This window comes from Lycium ferocissimum, chromosome 7 (genome assembly GCF_029784015.1).
Source record: "Lycium ferocissimum isolate CSIRO_LF1 chromosome 7, AGI_CSIRO_Lferr_CH_V1, whole genome shotgun sequence".
Lineage (NCBI taxonomy): Eukaryota > Viridiplantae > Streptophyta > Magnoliopsida > Solanales > Solanaceae > Lycium > Lycium ferocissimum.
The window spans coordinates 62,812,859-62,840,792 of NC_081348.1; positions in this window are offsets into that span (position 1 = coordinate 62,812,859).

Here is a 27,934-nt window from a genome sequence, read left to right on the forward strand (position 1 = left end):
ACAGACAGGAAACCTCAGGCAGCGAGTACAACACCTTTCGCTCCGGTATCAACCTCGGATCACGGATTCTCATATCCTTTCATCGATATTACCAAATGTTTCCAATAGTAGTGCCATGTCTCTTTTGTCAATTTTCGTTCCAATCACACGAAGTTACTATGACAAATGCAGTATGAAATGCGATGCATGAATGCCAACATAATATAATGAACTCACAACAAATGATAAACCCCCAGGGTCTAAGTAACGCCACTAATGTCCGGATATCAAGCGAAAAATACATAAATCAAATGCTGCATAATACCATGGAACTCACTGCTCAAATCATAACCCTAGATGGAACTTATACTCCCAAGCCTATCAGGTCTCAAGTTTCATCTTTGTCATAGCCCACAATTATGAACGAAGATTCACAAATTAAGTTTATTGTACCATACAATGATATGGGATGGGCGAATAGCATGCTACGAGACAAACATCATGCCAATCAAACAACATCAAGTACACGCGACCTCTAGTCATAAGTAAATAAGGTGGCAAGCCTTAACATCACTAACATGGCGACAAGCCAACATCACAAATAAGGCAACAAGCCAATATTAAAATTAAGCAATTACCAACCTACTTAAGTACACCACTTCATGCCGTGTCCGAAGACCTAAACATGCTTGAATGATAGAATATTTTGGGTAAAACGAAAAAAAATTGTTAAAATCAGTGAGAAAAGACGTTGCTGGGTTTTCGAAGGTTGATGATGATCCCGCCTCTGCGAAACTGATGTGGTTCCGCTGAAGCGCCACACTCTGCGCAGACGTGAAGATGGACTAGGGGTGGGTACTTAAGCGGATGCGGGTTAATTATCACAGATGTGGTCTCGCAGCTGCGTAAACGCTCCTGCGTCAATTGTTAAGCAGCTGCGAAGCCTACATGAAGCTAGATGTCCGCCACGTGAACAAGTTCATGCTGAAGCGACCTCGCTTCTGTGGCACTCATTCCGTAGACGCGAGACCTACACAGAAAATCCAAAATCAGTAGCTTCGCCCTGGTTTGGCCTGGGTCGGTTTTGCTGGTTTATTTGGCTTTTCTGATGAGTTTTAAATTACTAGACTCATTTCAATCATTGAACTGACTGAATTTTGATTAATACAGGTACTAGTTGATGAAAAAATGGATCAACAAGAGAATGAAAATGTCGCTCCAGCACAAGAAAATGCAGAGGAGGTGCTGAGGGTGATTTTGATGCCACCCGCTTCATGTCCCGAGACTGCTAGACTCGCTAATTTAGAAATCTATTAGACAATAAACTCTTGCTTGAGAAAGTGATTGATATGCGCAAAGCGGAGGATCATCTTCCAGACTTTTACAAACGTCTCTATAAAATAGGCAGGAACTGCTTTATTAACACTCCGTGCCAGCCAAATGAACATTAGGTAAGAGAGTTCTATACCAAACTGAAGCACGTGAGATTTTCTGAGCGGAATACAGAGATCATCATCCCGGGTACGGTGGTGAAGTTGAATAGAGATGATCAATGCTCACTATAACATGGTCAACCACCTCGTGGAGTTGATTCAGGCTAAGTATGTTTATGGAAACGGGGACTGGCTAGTCTCCAAACTAGTCGCAGAGGGTGACAGGGGCAAAATTACTTAGGCCCGCAAGAAAACAGGGATCCAGAACACGTACTTCACTGCCGAGGCAAAGAGGTAGCAGTATAGTATTGCTTGTAGGGTGAGCCCTTCGTCAAACACCACCGACTGCACGTACACTCGTGCCCTTATAATTGCTTGTATCTTAGATGACGTTCCGGTGAATGGTGGTCATCTGGTAATTCAAGAGTGGAAGGATTACTTGTGCCTGGCGGCCTGAGCTTGATGTTAACTTTATTGATTACTAACTTGTGCCGAGATGCGGGGGTTCTGACCCATCCTACAGATGATTGGGTTAACCCGGAGAGGGTGCTGCACCCAATGAGGGTCCACGGGGAAAGTAGTGTGATGCCAAGTAAGAAGAGGAATGTTGAGGTAACTGTGGATGATGATGAGGAGGATGATGCTTTCCCTTCGCAGTCGCAGGGGCCCTCTGATTCGATAAGTTCTCAATTGTAGACTATTCAGGACCTTGTAGCTGGGATTTCCAAACCTCTCATAGAGGCCGGTCCCTCAGGGTCTGCTGCTGGCCAGTTAACCAGGGATGAGATGACGTAATATCTGGAGGCGCAAAAAGAGCTAAAGGCCTCCGTTAGCTCCCTCGAGATAGCCTATACTACCATGGCAAAGGCCCATGGTGAGCTCCACCAGGACTTTGACAAGGAGAATAAAAGAGCAAGTCGAGAGGTAAGTTACTGATGAAGATGTGAAGGGGCATCAAGGGAGTCTTCCAGTTGCTAAATTCAAAAGGAAGGCTTTCGGTCGAGGATAGAGATGATGATGAGAGATACTCCTTCCTGTCAAAGGCCGAGGGTAGATCCGGTGAGGGTGGTGGTGATAGCAGCGCGGATGAAGAGGATGAGGCCCAGAGTACACCTCGACAGGCTTGAGCCCATGCAGTTTCTGGTCTAGCCCTTGTTGGGCTTTCATTTCAGAAATTTTACTGCTTTGGTTTTGAGACATTTAGATATTAGTTTTCTGGTCTAGCCCTTGTTGGGTTTTCATTTCAGACATTTTACTGCTTTGGTTTTGAGATATTTGGATATTGTTTTTCCTTTGGTTTTTGTTGTTTTTCTTTGGTTTGGATGTTGGTTTTGTGCCCTCGTCGGGTTTTGGATATTTGGTAGACTCTCGCCTTTATCGAGCTTTGATTTTATATGCAGGTGTTCTTGTTTTGAATGGATTTGTATAAGGATTTGATGTTGAACAGGTTTTTAAATAAGGGATAGAACTTCACTGGTTTTGGCCCAGAGGTTTCGCTGACGCGGACAAATTTTTGCAGACGCGGATTCACTCACGCGTGGAGAGCTTCGCTCTTGCGAACTCAGAAAAGTCAGCTCGAGTCTTCTTCTGCGGACAAGGTCACGCAATCGCAGCCTTGGCTATACAGCTAAACATTCGCATTTGCGGCCCATCCTACGCGGATGCAGCTCTACAGACGCGGTAAATCCTCTCGCAGGTGCGAGACATCTGGGACAAGAAAGGAAAATCTGGTAAGTCTAGGAACCTTCATATGACACTCGAAACTCGTCAAACCCTTTCCCTACACAAACTAAGCTTACGCGACATTCCAAAAACGCACTACCACCAGATACCAATTAGAATCGACTAGATACCAATTTGATTTAACCCAATACCAATTTGAATGAAGTAGCACGATAGGAGTGAAAGAGGGAAGTTTTTTAAATGTCCTATAGCCTCTCGCGGATGGGTACGGACGTCTACGTACCATTCCACGAGACTCTTGTAGACACAGCTCTTGTACTCGTGAGATCGGTAACCTAAAGCTCTGATACCAACTTCTCACGGCCCAAATCACGGGTTATGTAGGCACCTACACTAACCCTCCTGGTGGGCGAACCCTTTCCAAAACAAAGAAATAGATAAGATAAAGAAAAACAACAATGATGCGAAGTACAATGCAGATGAATGGAATGCAATGCACTCAAATTTGTACACACATACTACGGATGAAAACCTCCATGTCTCAATAGTCATGACCCATGAGGGACTCACAAAGTCCATGTACACCCTTATCCCGGCAAGAAACCTCGGGCAGCGAGTACAACACATTCCGCTCTAGTATCAACCTCGAATCACGGATTCTCATATCCTTTCATCAATATTACCAAATGTTTTCCAATTGTAGTGCCATGTCTCTTTTGTCAATTTCCATTCCAAACACATCAAGTTATCATGAGAAATGCGGTATGAAATGCCATGCATGAATGCCAACATAATATAATAAACTCACAACAGATGATAAACCCAATGGTCTAAGTAACGGCACTAATGTCCGGATATCAAGTAAAAAATACATAAATCAAATGCGGCATAATACCATGGAATTCACTGCTCAAATCATAACCCTAGATGGAACTTATACTCTCAAGCCTATCAGGTCACTGGTTTCATCTTTGACACAGCCTACAATTATGAACGGAGATTCATAAGTCAAGTTTATTGTACCACTCAATGATATGGGACGGGTGAATAGCATGGTACGAGACAAACATCTCGCCAATCAAACAACATCAAGTACAGGTGACCTCTAGTCATAAGTGAATAAGGCGGCAAGCCTTAACATCACTAACATGGCGAAAAGCCCAACATCACAAATAAGGCAACAAGCCAAAATCACAATTAACCAATTACCAACCTACTTAAGTACACCACTTCATGCCATGTTAGAAGACCTAAACATGCTTTCTCCATCAACATCTACTAAGTGTGTGTTTTGTTAGCAGATCGATGAAACTAGAGACCACATATTTGCGGAATTTTCGTATGCCAAACAACTATGGAATAGGCTGCTCACTTGGATCAAGATCCAATCCTCTATGCCTAATTCGTGGACCAACTGTCTACACTGGAACATTCAGCATACAAAAGGGAAATCGAGAACCGCCAAAGCAGTAAAGATGGTTTATGCTGAGTTCATTCATACACTGTGGATGGAGAGAAATGCCAGAATTTTAGAGAAAAAGGCTCGAGACACAGAAAGTTTAGCCAGAGAAATTGTGCATATTAGCAACATACGAGCGGAAGGAATCCTGAAGCTTTGGATGCAGCAGTTCCCATTCTAAGTAGAAGCGTTTATTTATGTATTACCTTAGATACTGCCTTTCTTTTCATGTTGATAGAGTAGACTGATTTGACTTATAGCTAGCAGAGTTTGGCTAAGCTCTGATTTGTATTGCTTACTTTGGTGATTAATAGAAAAGTTTAATTACCAAAAAAAAAAAAACATCTACTAATTAAAGACGAAATCCTAATCGAAGTCTAACTCAAGTAAACTGTAACCTACCTCGAGGCCGAACAGGTGCCACGAACATCCATCTCGAGCTTCATCTTCCTTCTGTGAAAAGCGTCCGGATACGGTAAGGTCTAACAAGGTAAGCAACTCATATAAGTAACGCGTGGAGAATATTCAAACTATCATGACCCTAAAAGAGTTTCTAAGAGACCACAAAAGAAAGACCCCGGACCCACAAGGGCAACATCGGAATTTTTCTTTAAAACTCATCTTCTAGAATCTCCACAATCAACAACCTAACATTCATAATCATCTAACCCCAAATGAGCTTCCAATTTCCTTAAATGTCAAAAACCCCCAATGTCTAAGAAAACCCTACACTTAACCCATTTGAGAAACCCAAGTTAAAATTAGAGATTGGAGTTAGAAAATAGTTTTCCCCAAACTAACAATAAGATATTAATCCTCAATCACCAAGATTTCACTTAAATACACCATTTACCCACCTAGGGTTTTACAATTAAGAAATTCTCCTCAAAAACTAAGAACCTTAACATGAACTTACTAATGGAATGACAATTCTAAGGAGGAAGCAATGGCATAGGGCTTAGATCCTACCCTTTCCGAGGACTTATGAGCTCTTCCAAATTAGCTCCTAAACTAGCTCTTGAAATGATGATATCGGGTGAAAATAAGGTCCAATCCCGAAATGGGAAAATAAAAGCTAGGTCTGAATCAACGATTTTTGCCTACACAATAACGTTTCTGCGGAACATATTCCGCAGACGCGAGCTCATTAAATTTTCAGAAAACTCGCCTTTGCGGATAATCCTTCGTCGATGCGGGATCACTGAAGTGGCCCGCCAAACGCAGAAGCGGATAACCTGTTGTTGACACCTAATTTTTTACCTCCCGTAATTATTTTTAATTACTCGGAGTCCTTGGATGACAAAACAAAGTGAACCATGCATTTTTAGAGGTCAAAATGATTTTTATAAAAAAAATTTAAGTCAATATTTTACCCTTTTTAATTGGTAAAATAATTTCTATAATAAATCATTTAGGAATTAATTGGTATATTTTATGGCATTTATAGGATATTTGTTGGATTTAATCAAAGAAAAGTAGTTTTAAATAATCATCCATTTAATTATTTAAATTTTCAAAAATCAAAATAGCAAATATATTATTCTCTTTAATCCAAGGAATTTGACTAATTAAAAGGATTGACCATTCGACCCCTCAATCCTTAATTTTGTGTATTGGCATAATTTGTTAAAATTAGTCATAATTTTTTCTAATATTTAATTAGGGTAATTAGTCAATTAGAGGGGAATTATTGCAAATTGATTTTAATATCTAGTTGCTTTAGTTATGACCACAATTAAATTAATCAATCCATGGTTTAAGGCAATTGGGGTCATTTTTGCAACCTTAGCCTCCTAGTGGCTCTGATTGAAATGACCAAATCCATTGGCTCAAATTAATTAAGGCCATTAATTAATTTAACCTGTAATTGGCTAATTAGGCTAAATATGGCCATAATTGAAATGATCAATTAGGATTAAACCAATTAAGGTCGTATTTGCAAATTAAGCCCATTTGCGTAATTGACCGCACTTTTAAATTAATTAGTAGGATAATTACGTCCTAAATTTATTATAATTAAAGTGTTGTTGGTCAATAACTGGTGTTGTAATTTATCCCATTGTTTTCTTTACCCATCTTCCCTTCACATACGTATATACACCTAATATACGTATATATACATGTATGGTATATGTGTGGAAGAGGCCCCATTCCTTTCTATAAAATTCGGACCAAGACCTAGTCCAATTAGATGGACCGACCCGTTCCAGAACAAAATCAGATAAGGGGAAGGGGTAACGCCCCTAAAGAAACATTTCACTCATACCAAACACTCCCTCTCTTTCAAGTCAAACAATACGATTTTCTGTGTTTTGTTGTTACATTGTGATGGTACGAAATCGATTTTCATTGGTTCACAAGGAATTGGTGCGGATCGACCTAGAATGGGTCAAATCTGACCATATGCGCATGTTTGCTTTGAATCCTAGTCGTTAATTTCACAAGTTGAGTATTTTGCATCTGGAAATCTGTTTGTACCACATCGTTAGTCTTAGGATTTCTTATAGTTTTGGGGTTCTATAAATAGAACCTCAACCCTCAAAATTTGATAACTTTTTCACAACCTGAAAAAGCTAGAGTTTTAAGTTTAACTTGAAATTTAAGCTTAATAGTATAATTTTAGACTTAAACTTTTTTTTTTTAAAAGAGTTTTAGTCTCTCAGTTCTAAAATTTATTTACTTTTGCTTTGTGTTGCTGACTGTGGGCTTGGAAGCACAAGGCTCCAAGTTCGACTCTTGATACGGCTGCACACAAAAAAGGTAACAATTCATCTTGTTATTTGCTTTTTTTTTTATTTAAGTGTCAATTTATATGATTTGTTGCTCAGTTAAGTATTATGATATTAGTCTCCTGTTTAGTTCAAGTATTTACTCATGTTTGTATGGTTCAAGTAATGATGTTGTAGTTGTTGTTGGTTCCTAACTTTGGTCTTGTGATGCTAAAACCCCCTTTATGGTTTTAAGGATAATCTTAATAGAAATAGATGCTCATATGAAATTAAAATATTGATATTGTCTCAAGGAGTTAATCACTTAGTTTAAAAGGGTTAAAAAATCTAAAATAAGAGAAAAGGATGAGAAGTTGCTATGAACCTCCCTAAATCCCTTTTTATATGAGCCTATTGGTATAAGAATTATGTGGATTGGTATTTGTTTTCCCAGGCAGGGACTTGTATGAACACATGAAATGATTTAAATATATTTACTAATATTAGTGAATGTCCTATATATTTGAATACTTCAGAATGTGTTTGTTGATTTGATTGAATGAGTCTAAAAGGTTAATAAGTGTGAGTGCACTTAAATAAGTCCAAATCTGATTAAGACGCATTTGAATGTGATTGGATAGACCTGGTTCCTGAAGTTGCTCAAGTCTGTCTGAATAATGTTTGAGTTAGCCTAAATGCAATCGAATGTATATACCGAACCGACCTGAACATGATTTTGAAATGGTTTGTTTGTTGCACATTTAGGTAAAACATGGGATAGGTAGAGATCCTTAATGGTGGTTTGTTTGAAGCATAGAAAAGAATAGGAAAAGAATAAGTGTAGGTTGGGACCCCTCTGATTCTTTGATGTGTTACTCCCTTTCCCCCTACCTCTGTGTGTGACTATGCCCTTTTGACTAAATGCCCTAAATTGTTTCATAAACTGTTCATGATTAACACGAAAGTTGGTATTAATAAAAAATATGATGATAAGAAATGATGTTGTAAGACTAAAAGGGTGAAGTGATTGTATTCAGAGAAGAAATATGTTTGTTGTGGTTTTGTCTGGATTTGCACTGTCCTAAAGATCAACCTTAAAATGGATGTCTATGTGGTTTTAAATTCTGTCAAGATTAAAAGGGAATTCAAAATAACTTTTATGATTAAGATCCTAGGTTAAGTTAATTGGAACTGTTAACTTGTGTCAACGTCAACTAGGTGTTTAGCTGGGATTTGATTTAAAGGTAGTGTTAAACTAATCTTAACCAAAAGTCTTAGTGCTTATCACTGGGCATGAGGATGAGGTAAGGAGTTGAGGGTGCCTCAGGAGAGTAAAAGGTGAGCTTAGGTATGAACTGGAAGTAATGACCAGTGGAGCCATTTCTCCCTTTTTACTGAAAGTAAGATTCAGAAAAGGGTTGGGGAAGTGATGACCTCACCCTGTCTTGCTTCTCTTTCAGGACCCTGAGGTCCCCTTTTCCTCCTGAACCTCATTCCCATGGCTATGGGATACATAGAGGTCTTATGTTTGGTTAGGAAAAGTTTAAACATGCCTGGGAGGATCTTTTGAGATCTTATGCTACAAAAACCAAGTTAGAATAAAGCACAGGGGCCTTCACATTCTCTGTCATGACCAAAGGGATTAAAAACTGCCATGACCAGAATTCTGGGGTAAAATAACTAAAAGACCAATCTGTGTCAATGTTTATCAAGTGTTAGATGGCGATTAGTTCAAAATGATGGTGTTTATAGAGTCATAAGTGTCCAAGATCAAGCTATGAACCACTTGATATAAGAGAAGCCTTTTAAAGACACTTCAAAGAGAGGATTGAGAAGGGCCAAGTTCAACTTGGCTCATAGTACTTCTCCCTCAAATAAGGAGTGTCATGACATGCTCTATAAGTCTATGGGGTGTGTGCTTGTCATATGGATGCATTTGACTTCGCAACCCCATCATTAGATCAAGGGGAAAAAAGTACAATTAAGTCTATTTTGTTCAAACAGTCTGATAGAGACAAAGATGTCTGTGTGAAATAATTGATTTTTTCTTAACTTGGACTTGATAAATTGAAGCCTTGATGATCAAATGGTTTGTTTTGGAGTGAACACTAAGGCATTGTAACATGTTTGATTTGTTTGAACTTCTCTATGTCATCCCCCGTCTCTAAATTCTTTTTTTTTTCCTTCTATGTCTAGTGCATTTCTTGCTTAATGGATTGAATCAATTGAGATTTGAAGTATTGCCCTTTTGCCTTCCTGGGAACTGTCTAGTTTGATGCTCTTCTGTACTACTTTAGTTGTCCAAATTTGTTTGAAATTCTGAGTTCTCTGGACTGATTGACACCCTAAGACCTTGAGGAACTGATGGACTCAGCTTGAGGCTCTACTATTTGTTTCCTTTTTTCCTGAATTGATGAGCCTTGTTACTCTCTCTATTTCTATGCCTTTGATTGAGCACCAAACTGTCATCTTGTGAATTTTTTTTCCTTCGTCTGTGCTCAGTCTATCATTTGGGTGCACATTTTTGTCTTCATTGTTAGCTCTGTCCAGAGTCAGGAGCAGCCTAGTATTTAATAAAAATTCTTATAGTTGTCCTAATTGGCTAATTGGACAGTGGAGATTGTCGTAAGCTTGAATAAACCATTATATCATGTTAGTTTAATCAGTTTGAAACTAAGTATCAATCTTAGCTTAGGTCTGAACATTGCTTTAAGGTCAAAAGATAATCAGGTGGTAGATTTGATGACTTAGGGCTAGATACATAAGGATATACATGAGATATAACCTTGATATACTCATCACCTGCGTATATCATGGTATATCAGGTGTACATTTGAATAAGTTGGCTTTACAAAAATGAGTACAAAGGGAGATAGAACTCATTAGGCTTAAATGTCAGTTCAATTTGGACTTAGCATAAATCTGGGCCTAGCCCATCTCATTTAGTATTAGAAATAGCCCATATTTACACTTAGCCAAATAAAGAGCTCGGGCAGAACTGTGGAAGTGTATCGATGGCCCTTTTAGGCCCAAATTTGAAACTGTACATATATATATATGTGCGTTTCATTTTATGTATATGCATGCGTTATATATATGATAGTGATAAGTTCAATAGTATAACCTCTAACTGGGTTTCCCCTCTTGTTTCTCCTCTACACTGCACGCCAATTGGGCCTAGTCAAACCAAGCCTATTGGGTTGAGGCCCAACAGACCAATTCTTTCAAGTTATGGTCGAGTCCAACGAAGAAATGGAAGCTAACATATATTAAATGCGTAGAAGGCCCAGCCAGGAGTGAAAATGGCCAACTAGGGGCTTGGTACGCCCCTAGCCTGCCGTTGTCTTTTCTATTTTTATTCATTCATGCTTTCTTTTATTCATAACTTTGTTTTTTTAATACTTGTAAATACTTGTAAAAAATTCTCACATATATTGGAATCCTTGTTGTATGAACTAGTCGTCTTAGGACAACGGTGCCTACGCCGTTTAGTCGACTTTAGGTCCCCAAACGATTTTCAAAACCCAAATCTAATGTGACAATTTCCTCAAAAATAAAATAGGTAACTAATAAAGTCATACAAAAGGATTTTAAGGATATAAGTGTTATTTCTTTTCCTAAACTGGATCAGTTTTTAACTCAAGGAACGCATTTGTAGTTTTGGACTAAAAATCTAAGTTTAAAATAATTCGGCCAAGCCCAGTGATGAAAAACGAAAGTCTTCATTTTGGAAAAAATAAATAAAAAATATCTAGGCTAAGCCCAAAGAAACGCTAAGGCATTTCTTAACTAAGTTTTAGTTGGGTTTTTTTTTTTTCAAAAAAGAAACCGAAAAATAAACTGGGCTAAGCCCAAACTAAAAACACTCTTTTAAAGAGTAAGTCACATTTTTTAGGATTAAAACCCAACTCCAAAGTCTATTGTACATGTAAACCTGTCTATGATTTGTTAATAACAAAACAAGTCATTTATAAGTCAAAACCGTTTAAATAAATGAAAACGTTCATAAACACGAAGTGTTAGGTGAGGCATTCAAACGTATTATACGGATTGACCCGAATGAAAGTGTATGATTAAAAAGTATGTACAAACATATGTGTATCGAAAAGTAGAACATTTTTTACACTTTTATGTACAAAATATGTTACCCTTATATATAAAAAGGATGCTATTCTTTTCCGGATATTATAAATCTGAACCTAAATACCCCATATATAAGAGGGATATATTCAATTCCTTTTTCCAAAAACCTAATGATGTGCAATAAATGACAGATTTTATAAATGCGGGAATAAACGCTAAATAAACAGTTAAAGCAAATAATCATACAATGGAATTCGAAGGTCAACCGTATAGTACGGATCCTTAATACTAGGGTGCTTAACACCTTCCCTAGGGGATCACCAGAACCCTTACCTAGAACTTTGGATTACGAAGAATTTTTCACGATATTTGAATAAACCCTTCACCCTTGGTTTTCCTAATTTCCTAAAAATTAGGTGGCAGCTCTTTTTCAAAACAAAGTCCGAAAGATCACCAACAAGTTCGAAGTAGTTTTCCGAGCGCTAACCCCGCCGCGAAATGCGAACTGTAACACCTGCTTCCGAAAAATTCTAAGTTAGAGAAATTCTTCACCCTTACCCGTAAGTCCAACGTGCAACAGCTATCGGTGTGAACCCGAACGAGGGATATTTTGGGGAAAAGAGAAGAAAAGTCTGTAATGATCAAATGGGTCGTTACATTTATAACCAAAATTTGAGGTCAGTTCTATCAAATCTAGGAAAATCTAGCCTACCAACCTTGGATAGCATGTTTGAGAGATTGTTTGTTGATGTTGTTCCAATCTGAGTTCCTCCATTCCTAGTTAAATTAGGAACCGGTGTATTTCCAATTGCATCAGCACCATTCTGACCTCTTGTTTGTCCTTATGAACTAGGTGTATTACCAATAATGTTGTAAGGACCTGTAGTAGGAGAATAATCACCCACTCCATCTTGATATGCCACGAACTTCTCCTTATTGGCCTTTTTTTTCTTAGCAACAAGAGATTCCTTATGCTCATTCATAGCCTTGTCCCTTGATTCTTCAAGATGATCTTGTCTCATGGTGAGGTTGGCCAGATCTAAAGAAATTCTTGCAAGAGCATCAGCTATGGTTTGATAATAGAAACCATTATCCACAGGTGCGAGGATATTGCTCTGATACCAAATGTTATGGTTTGAGCTTCTAAACACAACAATGGAAGGGTATGAAACTAGATAGAAAACTATAGCTAAAACTAAAGCTAAATTATAAGGATTTCAATTGATAATCTGCAAATAGTATGAATACAGCATATAAAAAGAATAAAGGACAGCTGGTTTTTACTCGTACAACGGAACAAGGCCACAGCCAGACCCTGTCAAATAACTAACTTGGCAGAAGGACCAAATATGCTCAACAAGGTAAATCCTTGGGCTTAATTGTAAATAAGTAAACCAAAAACTTAAAAGATAAAGGAACAGTGTGCGCATAACAAAGACTTATTTAATTCCCTAGTTTAACGGCTATGTCCCACCACGCAATTTTCAAGTACCACTCTCGCAAACTCAACATTTCATTCGTAGAACCGATCATTAAGAACCCAGTGTACAAAGCTACCCTATTACCTGGCATCCCCACAATCTTATTCCCACAAGAATTAATTTGAGTTTCAGTTTAGAACTTATTTGGGGTGTGGCGGAGAAGACAACTGGAGGTAGTTGGGTCTATGTTTATTATAAGGCTAGGTTTAATGGGTGAAGTCGGGTTTAATTGTGATCAGATTTACATTGGGAGAAAAAATTCCATGTAGGCGCCATGTAGGGAAATAAAGTTGGTACAAGGGGATCTAACATATGGAGGGTAAATATGGCCTAAAAATAGAGTACGGGGCAAATCTAACCCTTTTCCGTAGAAAATATATAAAAAAAGTACTCTCATTTCACGTTTATTTGACACACTTTCTTTTTTAGTCCATTTTAAAAAGTACACATTTAAATTTACAAATAATTAGCTCTACACTTCATATTTTTCTTAATGAGAACCTTTTATAACCACACGAATCTCTCGCCATATTTGAAGTCACAAATTTCAAAAAAATTATAACTACACATATTCAATGACATAAAAGTTTTAGATCACAATTTTTTCAAATTCTGTATCGATTCAAACTCGAGGCATCAATTGAAATGAATGATGTGATCAATTTTTCTTTGAGATAAGATTCAAAAGTTGCATATGAATCATAATTGTATATTGACCAAGGTAACTTTAATTTCTTTTGCAAATAACTCTTTTTCTCCGCAACATGACCGACCAGGTAACTTACTTGAAACATGCATGAGTATTGAATTAATTAAATATTCACATCAAGTAATACCCAAAAATAAGGTTGGAGGTAATTGTTCATATTAAATAAAGGCCAATTCAGAATTTTTACTTCAGAAAAAGGTCAAAATGTCTTTAAGCTATACGATATTGAACAAAAATGTCCTTCATTAATAGTTTGGTCCAAAAATTCTCCTATTATTACTTAATTTGGTCAAAAATGTCCTTTTCCTAATTAACATATTGATTCTTTTCTTTTTAAACACATTCTTTTCCTAATAAAAATATTATTTTTAGAACTTTTTCTTGTTTCTTTTCTTTTAAATCCTTTTAACTAACAAAAAGTGGGAAATAATATATTTTTTCTTCTTAATCTCGTTTTATTAATTAAGATAGAATAATCTCATGTACCTTTTTAACTGATAATATAAGTCACATATAAGATAATAGTAGCCCCATCATTAATTTTTATTTAGATAAAGATTAAAAAAAATTCTGATAAAATATAAAATATTTTAATTTATTAATATGTTTTCCGAATTGAAGTAGGATAAGCCTTTTCTAATATAATCATTAGTGTTAAAGTTAAGATACAAAAGAATCATAATGCCACAAAACACGAAAATTTATCACATTGTTTCAAATCACAAAATATTTTTAAAATGTCGCTAAGGGAGTTATTGTTTCCCTTATTTCATTTTAACTTTAAAGCCAAGAATTATATTAGCAAATGTCTATTCCAATTCGGAAAAGATTAAGAAATAAACGTATATTCTAGTATATTAGGAAAAAGAATTTTATCGTTATATAAATGAAAATTAATGACGTGGTTACTATGACCTTATATATATGACCTTATTATCAGTTAAAAAAGTACATGGGGTTATTCTATTTTAATTGATAAAACGAGATTAAGAAAAAAAGATTTCTTCCCACCTTTTATAAAGGAATTTTAAAAGAAAAGAACAAGAAAAGAGTTTTAAAATAATATTTTACTTAGGAAAAGAATGTGTTTAAAAAGAAAAAAAAATAATATGTTTATTAGGAAAATGACATTTTTTACTCAATTAAGTAACAATAGGGATATTTTTGGATCAAACTTTTAACGAAACAATTTTTTGTTCAATTTCACATAATTTAAAGGCATTTTTGACCCTTTTTCGTTTTTAGTTTAAGAGTTTTAAACCATATATTTTTTGTTTACTGGGTTTTAGATAAGAATAATTTGATACGAATACGAGACTTGAGTCAAAAACTAATAATTTTGTCGGACCGTAACTATAACGTTAGTTCTCCTGTTCACACACACTGACAGAATATTAGACAGCGCTTTGGAGAATATAATAGCTTAGTTTTATTCATTGATTTACATGCACTAGTAGATCAATATATAGAGTACAAATAATAAGTAGTGTTCAACATAAACTCAACTACCAACTAATAGGTATAGGAGTTCTAAACAGCCTCTAACTACTGGACTAATTGAGTCGGTCTAGGACCCTCCTTGCAAACTGAAGGTGGGTCGATCACCTTGAGTTTGTCTCGTAAGAACTAAAATCGTGTAGCGGATAGTGGCTTCGTAAGTATATCAGCGACTTGGTCCTTAGATGAGAGAAATTGGATAATGAGGTCACGTTTGGCTACCTTGTCTCGCACAAAGTGAAAATTGATCTCGACATGTTTGGTACGAGAGTGAAAAATAGGATTAATGGAAAGGTAGGCAGCAACAATGTTATCACACCAGAGAGTGGGAGCACGAGGTAGCTGAAGTCCAAGCTCAAACATTAATGATTGAGTCCATGTGAGCTCAGCAGCAGCATCTGCTAAGGCTTTGTATTCAGACTCAGTAGATGAGTGCGCCACTGTTCGTTGTTTGCGCGAAAACCAGGAAATTAAATTTGGGCCAAAGTATATCGCATATCCACTGGTGGATTTTCGATCATCTATGCTACCAGCCCAGTCAGAATCTATGAACGCATGTAAACCAATGTTAGAAGCTTTTGAAATGGAAAATACCATGGATTTAGTGTGCTGAAGGTAGCGAAGGATTCGCTTTACGGCAGCCCATTGATTCGCTGATGGATTGTGCATATATTGGCACACTTTGTTTACCACAAATGATATATCCAATCGCGTGAGGGTGAGGTACTGGAATGCTCCAACTATCTGCCTGTAAAGGGTTGGATCATCAAACGGAGAGCTGTCACCCTTATAAAGCTTCACAGTGGTTGCCATGGGGGTGCTTTAGAGGTTTACAGTGACTCATACCAGCTTTGGAGAGTAAGCCTTGAATATATTGAGATTGAGATAGTGAGAGACCGGCACTGCTACGGTACACCTGAATACCAAGGAAGTAATGCAACGGTCCGAGGTCTCGGATTGAGAAGGTGCTGCCAAGTACTTAAACAAATGAATTAAGAAAGGAAGTATTATTCCCTGTAAGAACAATGTCGTCAACATACACCAACAGATAGGCAACAATATTGGCATGAGAATAGATGAATAAAGAGACATCCGTTTTTGAGGTGGTGAAGCTTAAAGGTAATGAGAAATTGATGAAGCTTGTTGTACCATGCTCGTGGAGCTTGCTTAAGGTCGTAAAGAGATTTGTGAAGCTTGCATACACAAGTACGGAACTGAGGATGAGAAAATCCTAGGGGTTGAGCCATGTAGACATCTTCGTGTAGCTCACCATGTAGAAAGGCATTTTGAACGTCCAATTGACGCAGTGGCCATCCATATGTTACCGCAAGAGACAAGATTATTCGGATGGTGGTCGGTTTTACAACCGGACTGAATGTTTCATAATAATCCTGGCCCTCAACCTGATGAAATCCCTTGGCAACGAACCGAGCTTTGTAGGGCTCAATGGCTCCAACAGAGTTCCGTTTTATGCGAAAGACCCATTTTTCATCCTAAAATGTTCATTGAGGAATTAAAAGGAACCAACGACCATGTTTGATTTTTGAGCAAGGCGTCATCTCATCCGACATAGCAGTGCGCCATTCTTGAAATTTGGAGGCCTCGGTGAAGCTTGTAGGCTCAATTATGAAGAGATATCGAGAACTGGGGCAAATTTGGACACAAGGTGAGACATAGGCTTTCGTTTTGAAGCTGGACGTAGCTGCATTGGATGGGTTCGTTCGGCTGGATTATTAGAATTAATGGAACGGCTGGACTCGGACTCATTGAACTAAAATGGAAGGCAGTGGGGGAGGGTCCATACGGGATCGGAGCAGGGGAATGGAGCAGGTCATGGGAGAAGTATGTGGAGGATTAATGGGGCGAGAGGTTGGACTCGACAAAGGAGGATTGTGAGGAGGCAACGACTCGGAGTCTATAGTTGTTTGGAAACTGCCGGGATTCGAAGGAGGTAAAATGGTGCGGGACTGGTAGGAAGATAAGTGTGGTAGAGTAATAGGGGAGAATGCCCAAGGTGACATATGGATTGGAGGTGGAGGTCCAAGAATGGACGTGGTTGCAAATGAAAATCGGGATTCATCGAATCGAACATGCCTGGCAATGTAGAGCCTGCCAGAACATGTATCAAGACATCTGTAACCATGGTGCATTGGACTATAACCTAAGAAAACACACGGTTGTCTCTGATACCATATTAGACTGCGCTTTGGAGAATATAATAGCTTGGTTTTATTCATTGATTTACATGCACTGGTACATCAATATATAGAGTACAAATAATAAGTAGTGTTCAACATAAACTCAACTACCAACTAATAGATATAGGAGTCCTAAACAGCTTCTAACTACTGGACTAATTGAGTCGGTCTAATACAGAACCATCTATATAGTTGTCTCCTAGCCAAACATTTTTAAGAATGAAAATAATGGAAAAAACACACACTACATTTTTAAAAAACATTATTCTATTGAAAACAGGACGTCATTCTTATATGATATGCTGAAGAAGAACTAATTAATTAAGAAATGAATCTTAAAAAATAATTGATCCCTAGAATATGTGTTTCACAGCTCCAGGGAGGTGAGTCTTCATGAAGTAATGTTCCCATTTGATGCAACTTGGATCAAAGTTGAGCATATCATTCATGTTGCATTCTTTCATTGCAATTCTCAACCTCTCTGTGTTAGCATCATCAAAGCTGACATGAAAAAAAGAAAAAGCTTAGTATAGTTTAGAAGTAATTAGTGTAATTTATTAGTCAGAGTTGTTTTTAATGATGCATAAACCACTAGATAGACTTACTCTTTCCGTGTATCTGACATATTTTTAAATCGGCACGAAGTTAAGAAAAAATATTTTTTTGAAATTTGTGATCTTAAATAAGTGTGTCAAATGGGTAGGAAGGCTAAATTTGGACAGATCAAAATGAGTTGAGTTAATAAATAGTCGGGTCTTGACCTGCCGAAATTTCACTTGAGTTGAGATAAGTTATAACCCAACAAACCCAAAAGTTTAATCTTTTGTCTGTTTTATTATAATTTATTAAATTACCAAACAAAACTAAATAAACATTTTTTTCTTTTATTATGACTATATATAACATATCAAACAAAATAAGTTCATGGATCAATCTAGGTTATATGTTTAGCCAAAATCAACCCAGTTTTAAATGGGCTGAATGAAGTGGGTCAAAAAGGATTGAGTATATAAATGAGCGGGTCATTAACTTGAGCGTATCATATTAATTTCTTTTTTTTGCGCGGAGTGCCCTTCTTTTGGGGTGGTCTTTAAATTTTGCCTCTCATATTTGTGGTCTTTAAATTATGCCCCTCATATTGCTGGTCTTTAAATTTTTCCCTTCGCATTGCAACTTTGAGCTTTCGCGCCGAAATCATGAGGTTCTGAGTTCGAACCCCCGCTCAAGCATAAATTAAAAAAAAAAATCGCAAGACAAGGTTTGTGTTATACCCCGTACTTTGTACTTTGGAATATTCTAAGTTGGTTGCGACAAGTTATGGACAAGACTTTCAATTTTCGATTTTGTTGATTTTTGTTTCAATGCACAAGTCGCATATTCATCTTTTCATTGGTATGGAGTGTTAAGGGTAAATTTGGAATAAGAAAAATTTGGGGTTAAAAGTGAATTATGGAAAGTTAAGCATTTTATGAGAATTTGGGGCTAGAAGTGAAATTTTGAAAACTTATATTTCATGAAAATGGCCATATGTGGCCATGTGTGTGGTATGGGCCCCTCTCACAAAATTTGGCCAAATTTGATTAGTTAAATTTATGAGTGGCACATGTGTACACTTTATATTTGTTGGGGTTTTATATATATATAGAGAGAGAGAGAGGATGGATGATTAGCACATATTAGTCATCTTTTTCAATTCAAGAAGGTTGGAGAAGCATGAAGAAAAAAGGGGCAATATATTCGGCCATAGTGGCTGAATTCAAGCCCATGGAAATTGATCTCAAAAAAATTATTTCTTCTAAGTTTTCAATTCATTGGAAGGTCCTAAACAACATGGAGTTGTTGTTGAAGCAAGCAAAGTGTTTGTTCTTGAAGTGTTCACCCTAGCCGAATAGAGAAGCTGAAGAGAAAAAGGTGAGATTTAATCTTTATTTCTATATGTTATGCATGGTTTGTGCATGTTGTGAAGTGTGGAAATGAATGAAATTTATGAAAATATGGATGTTAGAGTGAAGCCGTATGTGTGGTGTGTGGCCGTGTGTTTGTAGTGGGTGAAGGAATAATGAATTAAGTGTATTTAGCATGGTTGGGTGTTATTGTAATGTGTAGAAATGGATGAAAACCATGGAATTTGTATGTTGTTGTTGTGGTAAAAAATGGGGTGATTTGGTGTAGGCATGTGGGACTAATGTGATGTAGTATTTTGGTTGTCGTAGTTGTGAATTCTATGATGTAAAATGAAGTTTTAATGATCCAAGTTAAGGTTATAATTGTGTGGGCTGAATTGGAAGATAATGTGATCTTGATATGGTTTCTTAAATTTATGAAAATGAAGTTGTAAACGTATGTATTGTTGACATAATTTATGAATGTGGAAGAAAGAAAGGTGTTGGTAATGTTCTTGTTGAATTGGAATGGTTTCGGGTAAGAAGCACGTATTGGATTGGCTTGTTTGATTATTGTGCGGATTGTTTGGAATGATCTTGAATCATGTTTGAATGGTTTTGGATTGGTATTTGAACGCGTGGGCAATGATGTTGGGTTGATTATATATGTTGATTTGAACGTAATTGGAATGCCGTCGCATTGTGCGAAAAAAGGTTGTTGATGTTAAAGTGCGTTTTGAATTAATGGTTGATGTTGTTAGAATGTTTGTTGGTATTGTTGTTGATGAATTTGGCCGAGTTAAATTCTCGGGGTGTTGAATTTACGGGAAATGTTTTGCCCAAATTTTTGTAAATAAAGTGCGAGCTTAAAATGGGATTCCGAGGTGCCTATGACTAATGTTTGGTATCTAATGACGTGTTGTAGATATTGAGAAGCCGAGACTTGAGTTGGATTAGCTTAGGAAGCAGTCAAGGTATGTAAACCTTACCTTCCTTCTTTTGGCATGTCTTAGATATGGCTAGGTTGTGATATGTTATGAGCTTCGGGGGTAATTCTATTCTTAAAAATCCGAGCACGTTTATGAGTCGTATTTTCTTTTGATGTTGGCCTCCTTATATGGTCAAGCTATGGTTTATACGTCTTTTGTATGACTAAGTTTCAAAAGTTGCATAAAAGTTTGGTTTTTAAAAGAGTTTTGTTCCTAAATGATTCCGAAAACTACGAAAGTCCGTAACTTTCACGTACGAACCGGATCGCTTCGATATGCTCAAAAATGATTCCATGATGTATGATGACTATGTTTTCCATAGGCGGGCCCGCCGGGTCGACACCCGTTCGTGGGTCCCGCGACTTTCCTTTATGTACTTCGACGACGTTTTGAAAGAATTCAATATGACTATCTTTTCGACCCCCGAGTATGATTACTTATTTATCTATTGAGTCTGAAATAAGGATTTTTATGTATGTGATTTTGATACGTGACTATGATTTTCGAAGTTCGGTTTGATATGTTCCCGAGCGATATTCGGAAGAAAATCTGATTTGACTACTGTTTTGGCTTATAAATGATGGTTCGTTTCGATAAACCTATTAAGCCTTTGAAAATGTGTACTCTGAAGTATGACGTGTAGTTCGAAGCATGATGTGATACGAAGTCTGATATGATATGATGGTCTGATTTACCGATGCATGTTGAATATGATGTGTCCGGTTCGCTATTAGCCCCTTTTCGGTCGGGAACCGCGTATATATTATGGTGTTATGGTGTGTCCGGTACGCCGAGCCCCTTTCGGCCGGTACTATGTGTATGTATGCTACGTTATATGTTATATGTATGAATTACGGAATGTGATGTGTGGTATCGGAGGCCGGTGGTGGGGCAAACCCATGGTGGGGCAAACCCGGATGAGGTAAAATTCCACATTGGTTTAGGCAAATCCCACATTGGTTTAGGCAAATCCCACATTGGTTTAGGCAAATCCCACATTGGTTCAGGCAAATCCCATATCGGTTAATGGCATCTCCTATGACCGGTCATGATGTTATGATGCGCTACGGTATGTTTATGGTTATTATATTATTTATGGATCGGGCCGTACGTTCCTCGGCATTCGGTTAATTGTCAGCTCATATGATATGTTTGATTTTCCGTATATATGAGACAGAAATGTTTTTCAAAGAAAGTGAAGCATTTTGGCATTCTGATTATCCTATTTGACTTCTGAACCCCTTATGTATGATTTGTATGTTAGATGTGAGTACTTTGGTATTCGGGTTATTATGCTCGCGTTCGGTACACTTTACCTCGATTATGAACGAATCTGTATTTCATGCTTTGCATACTTAGTACATATTCCGTACTGACCCCCTTTCTTCGGGGGCTGCGTTTCATGCCGCACAGGTACCCACAGATGAGTAGATGATGTTAGCGAGAAGATGTTCCGGAACCGGATTGGCGAGCTCCATTTCCTCCGGAGTGCTGCTGAGTCCGAGTGCTTTTGTATGGTATTTGAAGTTATGGTAGAGACTTTGCAGACAATGTCGTGTGTATGATATGTCAGTTTGCGAGCCACGTAAGCCGATGTATTATTATGCATTATGCCGCAGTCCGTTTTGTAATCGGCTATGTAAGTCGATATCGCTACGTATTATGTTTGACAAAGTTATGACTACAGATTTTATTTGATTCGAAAAAGACGAAAAGTATGATGTTTTCCTTCTGCATTTTGACACGTTTTGCGGGCCCAGTATGATTTTGTGTATTACGAAAGTCTGCGGGTTCGCTCGGCCCTAGGTAAGGGTCGGGTGCCCATCACACCCTATCGGATTAAGGGTGTGATAAATTGGTATATAGCTTGCTTCGTCCTAGGGGTTGTCCGCAAAGTCGTGTCCGATGAGAGTCTTGTTTATGGTGTGTAGCGCGCCACACTTATAAACAGGAGGCTACGGGGCATCTAGGGTGGTTACTCTTCTTTCACATCTGAGATTGTGCCATAGAGCCAAGTCATAGGAGATGGGACTCCTTACCATGATTTGTGATTGCAGCTGAAGAATGACACTGATAGAAGAAAGTGATTGATGATGTTGGAAGTCACAAAGTACGCAGGTAAGTAAAGGTATGAAAGATATTTAGGAAAGACATTGAAGTTGCGATTGAAATACAAGTTGAAGACTAAAGGGGAAAGTAAACAAGAAAGTGTAACGAGATGCCGTTTGAGTTGGGCATACGAGGTATGTTTATCATTTTTGTCTTGTTGATGATATTGGGAACCCTGTGCGGCTATGATACGATACGATATGATATGATATGCATATATGTATTTTGGCCCTATGAGGCATTGTTGGTATTTCCTGTGTACAGGTTTTGAGATAGTAAGAAATATAGAGGAAACTCTGCCGAAATTTTCCCAGAAATAAAGAGAAAATGAGATGTAGGTTTGTAATGCGACTTGAAAGGCCGTGTTCACCGTAATGATAAGATTTGAGTAAGTTGCGAGTATGGCTGACCTCAAGCAAGAAGTAATAGTATGATTAAGACAAGAGTAAGGAGGAAAAAAAAAATTGTAATGGATATGGATATATTGATAAGACAGCTTGCGAGATATTAAGGATAAAGTGGACCAGAAAAGGGTAAAGGGTTAAGAAGTGTTATATTATGGGATTGGTTACGAATAAGATATAATGTGAATACAATGAGGGTTGTTATGAAAATAAGTGAAGCCTAGTGAGGAAGTGGCCAAGGTTATGATGTGATCTATGTAGCTAAAATACAAAGGCAAGTATGAAACGGAAAAACAAGCTATGGAACGAATAAGGAAGGGTTGAGTTAAAGATTAAAAGACGACACGAGATAATGTGCCTAGAATGTTACAAGTCAAGTAAAAGGGAATTACAAGAAGGAAAAGTTTAAATCGAGATCCGTAAGACCCCATACGACAAGTTGAACATTCGAGGACGAATGTTCTAAAGGGGGAAAGGATGTTATACCCTGTACTTTGTACTTTGGAATATTCTAAGTTGGTTGCGACAAGTTATGGACAAGACTTTCAATTTTCGATTTTGTTGATTTTTGTTTCAATGCACAAGTCGCATATTCATCTTTTCATTGGTATGGAGTGTTAAAGGTAAATTTGGAATAAGAAAAATTTGAGGTTAAAAGTGAATTATGGAAAGTTAAGCATTTTATGAGAATTTGGGGCTAGAAGTGAAATTTTAGAAACTTATATTTCATGAAAATGGCCATATGTGGCCATGTGTGTGGTGTGGGCCCCTACAAAATTTGGCCAAATTTGATTAGTTAAATTTATGAGTGGCACATGTGTACACTTTATATTTGTTGGGGTTTTATATATATATATATAGAGGATGGATGATTAGCACATATTAGTCATCTTTTCAATTCAAGAAGGTTGGAGAAGCATGAAGAAAAAAAGGGGGCAATATATTCGGCCATAGTGGTGAATTCAAGCCCATGGAAATTGATCTCAAAAAAATTATTTCTTCTAGGTTTTCAATTCATTGGAAGGTCCCAAACAACATGGAGTTGTTGTTGAAGCAAGCAAAGTGTTTGTTCTTGAAGTGTTCACCCTAGCCGAATAGAGAAGATGAAGAGAAAAGGTGAGATTTAATCTTTATTTCTATATGTTATGCATGGTTTGTGCATGTTGTGAAGTGTGGAAATGAATGAAATTTATGAAAATATGGATGTTAGAGTGAAGCTCATGTGTGGTGTGTGGCCATGTGTTTGTAGTGGGTGTAGGAATAATGAATTAAGTGTATTTAGCATGGTTGGGTGTTATTGTAATGTGTAGAAATGGATGAAAACCATGAATTTGTATGTTGTTGTTGTGGCCGAAAATGGGCTTGATTTGGTGTAGGCATGTGGGACTAATGTGATGTAGTATTTTGGTTGTCGTAGTTGTGAATTCTATGATGTAAAATGAAGTTTTAATGATCCAAGTTAAGGTTATAATTGTGTGGGCCGAATTGGAAGATAATGTGATCTTGATATGGTTTCTTAAATTTATGAAAATGAAGTTGTAAACATATGTATTGTTGACATAATTTATGAATGTGGAAGAAAGAAAGGTGTTGGTAATGTTCTTGTTGAATTGGAATGATTTCGGGTAAGAAGCACGTATTGGATTGGCTTGTTTGATTATTGTGCGGATTGTTTGGAATGATCTTGAATCATGTTTGAATGGTTTTGGATTGGTATTTGAACGCGTGGGCAATGATGTTGGGTTGATTATATATGTTGATTTGAACGTAATTGGAATGCCGTCGTTAGATTGTGCGAAAAAGGTTGTTGATGTTAAAGTGCGTTTTGAATTAATGGTTGATGTTGTTAGAATGTTTGTTGGTATTGTTGTTGATGAATTTGGCCGAGTTAAATTCTCGGGGTGTTAATTCTGGGGGAAATGCTTTAAATTTTGTAAATAAAGTGCGAGCTTAAAATGGGATTCCGAGGTGCCTATGACTAATGTTTGGTATCTAATGACGTGTTGTAGATTTTGAGAAGCCGAGACTTGAGTTGGATTAGCTTAGAAGCGCTCAAGGTATGTAAAGCTTACCTTCCTTCTTTTGGCATGTCTTAGATATGGCTAGGTTGTGATATATTATGAGCTTCGGGGGTAATTCTTGTCACGCCCCAAAACCCACCCTAGACGTGACCGGCATCCGATGTCATAAACAATATCGGAAGAACCTAAACAACATAATAATAATACTTGAACCCGCCAGGTTCAACATTCGCCTCCAACAGTTTATACATTAAATGTAACAAATCATGAATACATAAACTAAATCAGCGGAAGTCTTTAATATCATAAAAGTTAATCAAACGCGACGATGCCCAAGAGTTAACAAAACTCAACAACTACCCATAAGAATGTATACTATGGAGCTTCTAAGATAAAGGATTAATAGTCTGACTCATTGGGACGCAGCCCGGGCAACTAACGTAACAAATAAGTAAATCAACAGGGTGTCCCACGAACGAATGTGTGGGCTCACCAAATTATCCGCAACAACAAGTCCTTCCTAAGCACCTGGAGTATCACGAACCTGCTCTTCCCCGTTACCTAACATACCATCAAAAACAACAATGGTATGCACATGCCACTTCGTACTCAGTGAGTGCCTCGGGGACAATGAATACTACGAAAATAAAGTAAAATAATACATGAAGAAATCAGTCTTGAAAATCATATGAAATCAACGTAAGGGCAGTTATTCAGTTTATGTATCTCAATAATGAGTATCAAAACACACTTATAAAGCCTCTTGTTAAGTTACAACTTCAAATATGCCCTTTTTAATCAATTAAGATAGTCATCAACAATTCCATAAGAGAATAAGAATGTCACACATGCCAATACGGACCAAGAATCAAGCATATCGCGCATAGCGCACCACACCGGAACATATAATTCTCGGTGGCTATCCTTCCTCCCGAATAGCTAGGCATAAATCACACCGGACTATGTAGTACGCGGTGGCTATCCTTCCTCCCGAATAGCTAGGCATAAATCACACCCCGGGTAGCGAACCCAGCGGTGGCCACTCTTCCTCCCGAATGGCTAGGCAATGACACACTAGGATCCATAGTGGCTACCCTTCCTCCCGAGTAGCTAGGCCAAACACAACAACCAAATTCATAGCATAGAAGCCGATTCACAATTTGTCTCAAAATAGTCACACCATCAAATAGCATTAAAGTTCATTATGCCATTACGAAAATCCATAATATCATAGATAATTACTTTATCATAGTTCCTTTGTAAAATCATCAATACCAAAAATTAACCATCATCAGATCATCTCTTATAGAAGAAAATGATTCATAATATCACATACATATATAGGGTTTGTTACAATCTAGATTTAATGTGGGCTTGTCCCCTCACGCACATTAACCATTAATCAAAACATGTAATAAATTTCGAGAGTGTGAAACCAATTCATCATATCATTCAACACACATGCTTTTATAAAGAATCAATCTTTCAAGAGAGTTTGCAAAAGAGACATATCAATTACCTTTATATTCAAAAAGGATTTTATTTTTTTAAAGAGACATACAAATCACAATAACAACCCAGTGAAATCCCACAACGTGAGGTCTGGGGAGGGTAGAGTGTACGCAGACCTGACTCCTACCAAGAGACATACAAATCACAATAAGATTTTTAAAAGGGAGACATACCTTAATTTGTTAAACAGAGTTTAACAAATCACTTTTCTAATGAAGAACACCCAAACCCTAGCTTGAATCACTTTGGAAAGAATTATGTTGCAACCCTAGGTTTTGATCACAAAATGATGTTAAGAATCATGGGTTTGATGTTAGAAAGGGAATCGAGACTTGAATTCAACCTAGAATCACGATAACACTTACCTTTTATGGTTCTTGAGGCTTGGGACTTGTTCTTATTGACTTTAGGGTAAATTTTCGTGAATGGGGTGCTGGGAAATAAACCCTGAACCTTAAATATAACCGAAAACGCGTAAACCCGACTTTTTGACCTAAATCCGACCCGTTACGCGATGGGTCCGCGATGCAGGACCATCGCGCGATGTTCTTCAGCTCAATACTCAGACTCGCGCGATTGGCCCGAGATGCGGGGCCATCGCACGCGCCCCCACGCGCCTGAAAAGGCGGCGTGTATTGGTTCTGCACAGTGTTCGGTAAAATGGACATAACTTCTTGTACGTAATCCGTTTGGGCTGGGAGACCTACCTTTGGAAATCTATTTCAAAGATTTACAACTTTCATTGAGGAAGTGTTTCCAAATTCGCAACACATTTTCAAAAAATCGCCTAGAAGACGTACCTACCAAAACTTAGGCGAATTTAAGAGGCCTTAAGAACTTCACTAATTGGTTTGACTTCAAAACGACCATCCTCCACCCGAATTCACCAAGAATGGATTCATATAGATAAAATATCATCTTAATACTAGATTTTTTTACATATTCACACCTAGTTCAAGTTTACGGGGTGTTACAATTCTATTCTTAAAAATCCGAGCACGTTTATGAGTCGTATTTGCTTTTGATGTTGGCCTCCTTATATGGTCAAGCTATGGTTTATACGTCTTTTGTATGACTAAGTTTCAAAAGTTGCATAAAAGTTTGGTTTCTAAAAGAGTTTTGTTCCTAAATGATTCCGAAAACTACGAAAGTCCGTAACTCACCGAACCGAACCGATCGCTTCGATATGCTCAAAAATGATTCCATGATGTATGATGACCGTGTTTTTCCATAGGCGGGCCCGGCTCGGTCGACACCCGTTCGTGGGTCCCGCGACTTTCCTTTATGTACTTCGACGACGTTTTGAAAAGAATTCAATATGACTATCTTTCCGACCCGAGTATGATTACTTATTTATCGGTCAGAGTCGAAATAAGGATTTTTATGTATGTTTTTTGATACGTGACTATGATTTCCGAAGTTCGGTTTGATATGTTCACGAGTATTCGGAAGAAAATCGATTTGACTACTATTTTGGCTTATAAATGATGGTTCGTTTAAAACCTATTAAGCCTTTGAAAATGTGTCTTTACGAAGTATGACGTGTAGTTCGAAGCATGATGTGATACGAAGTCGATATGATATGATGGTACGATTTACCGATGCATGTTCGAATATGATGTGTCTGGGTTCGCGAGCCACTTTTCGGTCGGGAACCGCGTATATATTATGGTGTTATGGTGTAGCCGGTACGCGAGCCCCTTTTCGCCGGGTGTGTGTGTATGTGCTACGTTATATGTTATATGTATGGATGCCGAATGTGATATGTTGGTATCGAGAGCCGGTG